The sequence below is a fragment of the Macaca fascicularis genome, chromosome 1 (assembly GCF_037993035.2).
Source record: "Macaca fascicularis isolate 582-1 chromosome 1, T2T-MFA8v1.1".
NCBI classification, from domain to species: Eukaryota; Metazoa; Chordata; class Mammalia; order Primates; family Cercopithecidae; genus Macaca; species Macaca fascicularis.
Genome location: NC_088375.1, coordinates 46,336,071 through 46,347,111, shown reverse-complemented (window position 1 = coordinate 46,347,111; position 11,041 = coordinate 46,336,071).

Below are 11,041 nucleotides of genomic sequence, written 5' to 3'. Positions count from 1 at the left end.
GATGAACAGTCTCTTATATTAAAAGTAATTTGTGAATGAGTCATCAGAAGAGTTTACTCTGGCCCTTGGAAAAGAAAGTAATCTTGTTGAACATTGTTAAATATGCCAACTACCCTTGTAACAACTTACTGAATTTCCAGGACCTGGATGGCAGTGAGAGTTAAGGGTGCATTTCCTCTAACGCTTTGCTCTTGTTTATATGCATGCTATGTACGTAATACTTAAGTTCCATTCCACATTGAGTCTGCATGAAAAATCTATACTTAAAAATAAAATGACATTCATCCAGTGATAAACAAGTTCTAGAAAATAATGAACCACTTTACATGCATGATTTCTTATTTTAATTTCATAACAATTCTTCCCTTTTTGCAGAGGAGGAAACTGAGTTTTTCAGGTTAAATAACTTTTCAGGATCATGTAAGAGAAAAAAGAATTTGAACCCAGGGAGTTATATTCCAAAGCTTATGCCCTGAAACAGACACCTCTTGGCTATCTTAACCTCTTGAATAAAAACAACAACAAAAACAAACAACAAACCATCACCATCTGTCACTTTCCTGAGTCTAATAGATTTTATAAAATAATTGTATACCTGTGCGGGGGATGGTGGATGAGGTTAGTTACAGAAATATACATTTAGAAGTTAATATCCAGGCTCTTAAACTGGCTTCTCATCATTTCAACACAGAGCATTCCCCTTGTCCTTCAATTTACAAAAGCTTCAAATTTATGCCATCTCTCTGGTTCTTCTCCCCTTGTCTGCCTGTATGGATTTAACTCCACTTTCTTTCAACAGTGTTAAATCAAAACCACAAAACCTAAAACTTCACAAATTCTTTAAAATCTGACTTTCAGAGCAACTTAACCACCATATAATTTACGAATAGATTTTCTACATGGTGGCTCATGAACAGTGTTTCAGATGTCAGTAGTTAAAGGGGTGCTTCACATCTTCTCACACATTGAGCAAAATAATGATTTTTAGGACTTTTCTTAAATAACATACTTAGGATTACTTCAGTTCCTCATATCGACAAGTAATTAATGATTTGAAAAAATTTTCTCAACCTTCCTGACACTTCAATATTATGGATTTGATCTGTAAAAAGTAAAACTAAGACCTAATACCTATAAGTTCTAGGATTATATGATCTTAAAGTTTCATATATTTAGCAGATAAAATAAAGTTTCCAAATTTTAGGCTAGCCAACAGGTAGTCAAAAAAGTGATCCGATTTTTAGTTTTGTTTTCATGTATGTATACTATAGATTGAATACACATTTTAGATAAATTTAAATATAATTAAGTTTAAACATTATTGGGAATTTTGATTATAATGAAGAATAAATCCAAGCAAATTATGAAATGATCAACTCTCATCAAAATATGTCATCTTGATTCACCTTGAAAAAATATTATATTGCTAAGAGACTAATGTAACAAGGTCTATAGGTTCATGCAGAATTTTTACTTTTTATTGTATAAGTAACTTAAAACTAGTATACCACTTCTTTTCAGTTTCTTATTCAAATGACTGTATTTAAAATGCTCATGTATGTATGTTTGGGTGGTTTGATATGCAGAGGAATCTGTATTAATCCCATGGATAATTGTTTATATGTGTTAATTTTGTGTTCTATTAAAAATAAAAATTAAAAAAAAAACTTTTAAACCTTCCTTCTATGCCCACTTTATTGTTACCCTTGATTTAAAAGTACAACATTGATTATTTCTATATCATTAAAATATACATTTAAAAGTAACACTTTTCATAATATTTATTCTTCAGACAAGATAAAGCAGACTAAAAATACTAAGAAAAATTGAAATAAAATTTGAAATAAATAGTCTTATGTGTTTGCTTGATATGTTACAAAAGTATATTATAATAACTTTATTGGGTGCATTGGAAAGAGTAAAAGAAGATTATTTCATTCATGGACCTTTTTTCCTTACTTTTTTAAGAAAAAGTATTACACTTAGTATAATTTTTTATTATAGAAATACTAACTGTAAATGAAACCAGATGTGTTTCCCTGGCTTTAATGTTAATTTCACTTTGCCAAACATGTGAAAAAAATTGAAACTGAAACGTTTGGGGCAAGATGAGATAGAATTGAGGTGCTCGACTGGGTGCGGTGGCTCAAGCCTGTAATCCCAGCACTTTGGGAGGCCAAGACCGGCGGATCACGAGGTCAGAAGATCGATACCATCCTGGCTAACACGGTGAAACCCCGTCTATACTAAAAAATGCAAAAAACTAGACGGGCGACGTGGCGGGGGTCTGCAGTTCCAGCTACTCGGGAGACCGAGGCAGGAGAATGGCGTGAACTCGGGAGGTGGAGCTTGCAGTGAGCTGAGATCCAGCCGCTGCACTCCAGCCTGGGCCACAGAGCGAGACTCTGCCTCAAAAAAAAAAAAAAAAAAAAAAGAATTAAGGTGCTCAAAAGCATAAGACATGAAGATCAAAAAGTATTTTACTGCAAGCTCATATTTATAAAATGTGAAAGAAAAAATACATTAGAAAGGAATGGTAATAAAAGTGAAGGTACCCTTGCAAGCTTGTTCTCAGTGGTATTTACTTTTTAAATTCAGTTTGGTGCAATTCAACCTTAAAAGAAAGTCTTTGCTTTTTTAAAGTATTTGCCGTTTTAAAGTATTAAGGAAATGAATGTTTAATATAATTTTACAAGAAGATTTGTTTGAAGTAATCTGACCAACTCTACTCCTCAAAGCTCTACTGTGCTAACAATTGAGACTTCATTCGTGGCTCTAGAATCAGTCCATCTACTAGGTTCCAGAGGTTGCCTTGAGTCATTCAGAAGGAATTAAGAAATCCTAGGTTACTATCTCAGGTTGAACTACTAGGTCATTCTTAAAGACACTGGGGCACTGCTTATACTCTGATCTTAGTAATTGGGTTTAGGCCTTGTTTTGTTGTCAGTCCTTTAGTTATAGAAGAGAATACCTTATTTATTTTCCTACTTTTAAAATCTGTTCAGGACCTCGTTCTACCTGAACTGTATTTCTAAGTAATGACTCTCAACTCTGAACTAATGACATCTGACTTAAGTCCTCCTACGTGAAAAATGTCCTTAATGTTAAACCTAAGCTTGTCTGTTTGTTGCTGCACCGAATGTTGCGTTACAGCGAATAACAGAGCCCACATTTCTCTCCTGCCAGCCACATATTTAACTCTTCCTACACCTTTTTCTTGCTATCTATACAGAGCAAGACCTTTCTTCTATCACCATGCACTCTAGAAATCATGATGTACTCCCAGGCCATGGGGTATCTGTGCCTGTTTTAATTTTCTACTTGCAATGTCTGCTTTTTATTGTTCTGAAATTTGTAATCAAGAGTAAGTTCTCAAGGGAACTTTGTATAGTTACTGACCCAAAGGATCTTAATATACACTTCATGTATGCACGTATGTATATTAAAGGGGTAGAACTATTACGAGGTGGACAATAATGTAAATCATGAATAACACAAAAAAGTTTTATATTAAGTGTTACAAAAGAGATAACATTTTATGGGTGTTTAAAGGAAGAAGTCATATGGAAGAAGGCATGATGTGACAGAATGTCTCAGGTAGCAATTTCATAACAAGCTCATAAAAATCAATACCTGTAGAGTGGATTTTAGAATTTTCTTTGCTGATATTGATAAATATAAAGCCAGAGTAACTGTGTCTGAATCTCTGCACTGTGTGGTCTTTTACAAGTAATAACACTGCTTTGCTTGATTTTCCGCATCCAAAAAAGAGGATTTATCACAGAGTGTTAGAGGATCAAATTAGTTACTGTAATAATTAGTTTTTTAACAAAGTTAAACATTTCCTGGCATGAGCAAATGCCAGGAAATCTGGCACTTAACTTTATTAGTAGTAATAATTAGTAATTATTACTGTCATCATCACCAGGATAGTAATTTTTATTATCATCATCATCTTATTAAAGAAAATGGTAAAAATAAGACAATCGGAGGCAAGTAGTATGACACATATTGGATAGAATGAAGGTAATTCTGCTTATATGTTATTATTAATTTTAGTTTGCTTTAAAAAATTGAATTTGGTTTGAAAAGAGATACAAAAGATTTAAAAATGGTATAATGTAGTATATTACAAATAATTCCCATTAGCAATAATAAAGTTAATGCCAAATTGCCTGGGTCTCATTAATCCATTAATTTTTCTTCCTATTTGTTAGAAATGAAGAGGCAGACATATGACTGAGGAAAATGAATTGTTCAGAGTCATCTGCGACATTTTGTCATGATTAGCCTCAAAGTTTATTTGGTGTAATGAAATATAAATATTGAGTTTTGTCAATGGAGTGGAATCATCCTCTGAGAAACTAAATTTTCACCTTCTTTGTGGTAAACATATTAGTAATTCCATCCAAAGGTTTTCTGTTGAAAAAAAAACAAAAAGGTCTTAGGAAGCAAAAAAAAAAAAAATGAAAAATTGAATAACCATGAGTACTTTGAAGAGAAATAAAGAATTGTTTAAATGTAATTTAAATATTTGATCAAGGATCTAAAATGATAAGAACTGCAGTTTACAAAGTTTATATTGAACTAAGTAAAGTTGGTTTTTGGACATTTTTGATAAACATTTGAGGACTTAGATAGTAAAGGGTAAATGGAATTTGTAGCATTCCTTAAGGCATGTTTAGCAAAAGAGTATATTTGTGCATTTGTGTTTCCATAACAAATACCTGAGACTGGGTAACGTGCAAAGAACAGAATTTTTTTTTCTCATACTTATGGAGTCTCAAAGTCCAAGGTAAGGCACTGGAAGCTTTGGTGTCTGGTGAGGGCCCAGGCTCTGCTTCCAAAGGCACCTTATTGCTGCATCCTCACAGGGCAGAAGGTGGAAACAGGGCCTACCTAGTTTCCTCTAGTCCTTTTATAAAGCTGACTATATATACGACCATGGAGCCCTCATGGCTTAATCACCTCCTAAAGGCCCCATCTCTTAATACTGTTTCATTGGGCATTCAGGTTTAGCCTGAAATTTGGAGGGGACACAAGCATTCAAGCCATAGCAGAAAATAACAGATGAAACTTCCATAGGGTCATATAGTGTATTTCTTAACTCCTGCAAAACTTTATATGTCTTTCTTACTAATTATTTTTTACCTGAGTCCATTCCCTACACTTTTGATTGATTATGTGGCCCTTGGGTAAAGATTCTTTCCCTTTGCATTTTTCATAAGAGAAATGCTCTGGAAAGATTTGGCCTATCTTCACATTTAAAAGTGCATCTACTTTACAATACCCAATCTCATACATATCATTAAAATAATACAGTCTAAAAGTTTGGGTTATTTTAATAGATATAACTAGAACTCTCAGACAAAAAAGAAAGCAAGAAAAGCTTACTGGTAACTGAGCAATTATAATTATGCCCAGTTATTGAGCAACATATATTAACTTTGTCTTATTTTATCACAACAGGAATTAATATCGATTTTAAAGATGTGAAAATAGTCTTATATACAATATATTGTCCAAGCTTCCATATCTAGAAATTTCACTGATTTTTTTTAATGAAAAGCTTAGTCCTAAACTAGCAAACTGGCTTAGTAATGTTTTTGATTTGAAGAGAAAATATTCAGATTAGCAGTTAAACATGAATATTAAAAATCAACGAGGAAAGGTCTACCTATTGATAGCAAGTAGGCTCAGAAACTACTATATACAGAATTCCCCAAAACAGTGAGCTTTTCTCATTTAATAAGGATATAAATGATATTTTTCTATTCTAATAGAATAGTTACAGACCACACATATACACAAGATGAGATAAATATCAGTATATTTAAGTATGAATTCATTGATCCGATTTTAAGAATGTTGAGTAAATTTCCAACTATCTTGCAACATTATTGTTTAAATATTATTTTGCTGACATGTGTGTTTACTTCTATTATAGCTGAATGTCATTTGGGGAAATTTGAAAATAGTGAATAAAGTTAAAGGAAAGTAAACTTTTAAGAATGGAGATTTGAAGTTTGCTTTTGACTTAGAAAATTTTGTTTTATTAAAATTTACATATGAAAGAGCATTAATATAGACTATATAGTAAAATATATCAGTGATGTTAACATTTTATTTTGGGGATGCAAGTTCTTTTGTCTACCGTCTCTCAATTCACCTTAAACAACATGCAAAAAGCACACTATCAAACTCCTTCTTAAAACTACTCAGAATATTATCAGTGGTGGCTTTCCTAATTTAGATTATTTTGTTTTATAAAATCTACAGCTATATCATATTGCAACATTGCAAAATTAAGTTTTTGACAACATTATTGAGGTGTATTTATATAACATATAATTCACATTTACATTGTAAATACATTAATAATTTTTAGTAAATGTATAGTTTTGTGCATATATCACCAAAATGCAGTTTTAGAATATTCTCATCACCCCTAAATTGTTCCCTGAACCCTTCTGGAGTTAATACCTACTCCCACACTGAGCCCTAGGCAACCACTGAACTCTTGCCTTCACAAATTTGCCTTTTGTGGACATTTTATATGAATGGAATCATACAATATTCAATCTGTTGAATCTGGTGCCTTTCATTTAGCATAATGCTTTGGAGGCACATCCATGTTGTAGCATATATCAATAGTGTATTCCTCTTATTTCTGAATAGTATTCTGCAACTACATGTCATATAGTATTTATCAATTTACCAGTTGATAAATAATTTTATTCTTTCAATGTTGTATCTTTTATAAATAATGATGCTATGAATATAAGCTATTTATAAATATATATAATTTATTTTCTAAGATTGCTAGATGTAGAATGACTGGGTCATTTTTTTTTTAACTTTTTAAGTAATTGTGAAACTTTTTCAAAATGACTACCATTTTGCATCTCTACCAGTGAAAGGTTTTTAGTTTTGCTTTCCTATGATAGCCAAAGTTTTTTCTCCTCTTAGTCATTCTAATGGGTGTAAAGTGGTATTTCATTGTGGTTTCAATGCACATTTCAAATATGAATAATAATGTTGTACATCTTGTCATATGACTATCACTAATATACCTTATTTCGTGAAATGTCTTTGCAAATTTGTGTTCAAATTATATTTGAGACTTTATTTACTCTTGTTCCTTAAAAATTCTGGATACAAATCCTTTATCTGGTATAATTAATTCACAATTAATTTTTCTTATTTTGCATTTTGCCCTTTCATTTTCTTAATAGTATCTTCTTTTGCAGTGAAAACGTTTTTAATTTTATAAACTCCAATTTTCTGCTTTTTAAAAAAAAAATAGATCATGCCCTTGGTATTATATTTAAAAAATCTTTGTCTAGCCCTAAATTTAAAAAAATATATATTTTTTAAGAAATTTTATAGTTTTAACTATTATACATCAATCTGTGATCCATTTTAGATACTTTCATGGATGGTTTGAATTAAAACTACTATTTCATTTATTTACTTTTAGATATCCAGTTGCCTAGAAACTACTTGTTATAAAGACTTACTCTCAATCTGTTGAATTATACTGTAACTTTGTCAAATTAAATTGACCATAAATGTTAAGATTTATTTCTGGACTCAATTCTGTCACATCTTGACATCTATACCACACTCTTGATTGCTATGGGTTTATTGTAAATTGTACAATACAGAAATGTAAGTTGCCTAGCACTCTTCTTCTTTTAAAAAATTGTATTGTCTGTTGTAGGTTCTTTGCTTACCCCTATAAACTTTAATATCATCAAGTAAGTTTCTAGAAAAGAAAGTAGGCTAGGTATTTGATAGGAAATATGTTGGAATTAGATCAGTTTGGGAGAATTGACATTTTCCTTTATTCAGATCTTCAATTTCTTTACAGTGTTTTTAGTGTACATCTTCTGCACATTTTTGCTAAATATATTTCTAAATATTCATTATTATTTTTATTTTATTCTTTTCTTTGCTGTTATTATAAATGACACATTTTCTCTTACTTTCTTTTTATAGAGTTTTGTTTTCAGTTTATAAAAAATGCAATTTCCTTATATACATTGATCTACTATCCTGTGACCTTCCTAAAGCATTTTATTCCTTCTAGTATTTTTCCTTTTGCAAATTCCTTGCAGTATCATGTTTGGAAATCCTAATAGTTTTTCTTCCTTGTCTCAATTTAAGTGCTTTAACTTATATTTAAACATCACAGGTAAAACTTTCAATACAATATTGACAAAATGCCAAAAGTGGACAGCTTAAATTATTCCCAATTTTAAGGAAAAATAAATAAGTCTTTCATCACTAAGCATGTATATGTTTTGGTAGACACATTTTGTCAAGTGGAAGAAGACTCCATTTAATAGCAGTTTGTTGAGAAATTTTATCATTAGTGGTTTTTAGATTTTGGCAAATTATTTTTATGCATCAATAGCACTAATCATGCAGTTTTTGCTCTTTTGTCTTTTACTATTATATACAATATTGGTTGAATTTTGAATACTAATACATTTTGTATTTCTAAATTAGTCTAACTCATCATGATGTATAATCTCTTTTTATATGTTGATTATTTTTTTGCTAATATTTTAAAGACTTTTTGTATCTATGTTACTGAGAAGTATTGGTCATAATGTTTTTTCTTTAAATGTGGTATCTTTTTACGGCTTTGATATTGGGGATAACACTGCTTTCACAGAAGGAGTTGAGGTATTCTATTTGCTTGTGAAAGAGTTATATATATATATATGCATGCATATATATATATATAAAGTTCTTGTGAAAAAGTTATATATATATATGCATGCATATATACACACATATATATAAATATATACACACATATATAAATACATATATATGTATATATAACTAGCTGAAATAAAACATGAATGATACCACCTAAGACGTTGATTTTATTTGTGGAAAGTGCTGTTGTTGTTGTTTTTGAGAAAGGGTCTCAATTCTTCCCCCCGGCTGGGGCGCAGTGGCAAGATCATAGCTCACTGCAGCATTGAACTCTTAGGCTCAAGCGATCCTCCCGCCACCACTTTCTGAGTAGCTAAGACAACAGGTGCACGAAATCACATCTGGCTTAATTTTAATTTTTGTAGAGACGGGACTTGCTATGTTGTCCAGACTTGTCTCTAAGCACCTGGCCTCAGCAATCCTCTCACCTCAGCCTCCAGAAATGTTGGGTTTCAGACATCTGCCATTGCATTCAGCTTCTATTTGTTTTTTTTTAAATTACACATTAAATATTCTTACTTAGGCCTGCGTTGATTTTCTATTTGTTTTGGAACCACTCTTGGTGACTTGTGCCTTTAGGACATTTCTTTTTCTCTAAATTTTTAAATTTGCTCATTATTATTGCTATTAATATTTTATTATTGCTAAGCTATTTATTATACTTTTTCACACATCTTTTAATTTCTGCAATGTCAGTAGTGAGATCTCGTTTACCATTGCTGATATTAGTGGTATATAGTTCCTTTTATTCTTTTCTACTTTCCTTTTTTTTTTTTTTTTTTTGCCAGAAAGAGACTTCCATTTTTTATCTTTTTAAGTAACAAACACTGATTTAATTGTTTTATGCAATTTTTGATATAATGTATGTTCATTATTTTGCTTATTTTAAACTGTTTGCTTTTTCTAGTTTTTTTAAAGGCAGAAACTTAAAATATTCAATTAAAAACAAAATTTGGATACTTCCCTGGAAAAGTAAACAGAGATAATAAAATCAATCCAATAAAGAAAATGTGGCATGTATACAATATGGAATACTATGCAACCATAAAAAAGGATGAGTTCATGTCCTTTGCAGGGACATGGATGAAGCTGGAAACCATCATTCTCAGCAAATTATCACAAGAACAGAAAACCAAACACTACATGTTCTCACTCGTAAGTGGGACTTGAACAATTAGAACACATGGACACAAGGAGGGGAACATCACACATTGAGGCCTGTTGCGGGGCGGGGGGCTGGGAGAGGGATAGCTTTAGGAGAAATACCTAATGTAAATGACGAGTTGATGGGTGCAGCAAACCAACATGGCACATGAATACCTATGTAAGAAACCTGCACATGTGCCCCAGAACTTAAATAATAATAATAAATAAAATAAAATAAATCCAAAAATAATTAGACAAAATATTTACAAGAAATGATTGAATCTATTCTCAAAGAAATAATTGAATGTTATATCTTATAATAAAAGGATAAACATAACTAAGAGAAAAATAACTTGATATATAATATGTAACAGTCCATGAACATAAAATATATAAAGAGTATACCACGTGTATTCTAAGAATATACAATGATAAAGATATTCAACAGGTCTAGGCATCTGCCATTTTTGTTTGTTTTTGCTTTGTTTTTATCCCATAGGTAAAATGATGTGTGCATCCAATTAAATACTACTAGCCTGGAGTACGTTAGATTCAAATTCAAAAAGTGAGGCAGTAACCAAGACAATTTTAGCTGAAATTAGGATCAATTATACCATTATCTTGTATTCTATTATTGTTAGGCAATGCAAAGCATAGCATAGCAAAGACTTGAACAAATAAAGAAAAGTTTCATAGAAAGTATACAAATTAATTAGTTTTTTCCTGAAGCTAAAGTAATATGGATAATGAGGGGACTGACAAATATTGAGGGACTTTCCATAAATTATACAGTATTTAAGATTTTTATCCTAGAATTTATATTAGTAACAATTTATACAGTTAGAGCATGGAGATGGTTGAGATTCTGTTCTTATTAGATGACTAATTCGATTAGAGTCATCTGTGAAGCAATTTATTCTCTAGAATATTGCAGAAAGCAATAGCACAATCAGCCAGGAAGTAATGGAACATAACAGCTGGGTATGGTCAAAGAGAGAAAAGAATCAAAGGTAACCCTGCTAAAACCACTGTTGTCCCAGTGTAATTGTAATTACACACATGAAGCTATATTCACTGAGAACAACATCAAAGGCTTCACAATGCATTGGGAAAAGGAACTTTCTTAAAATAACCCAGACAGGCAATAAAAAGTGAACAAGCT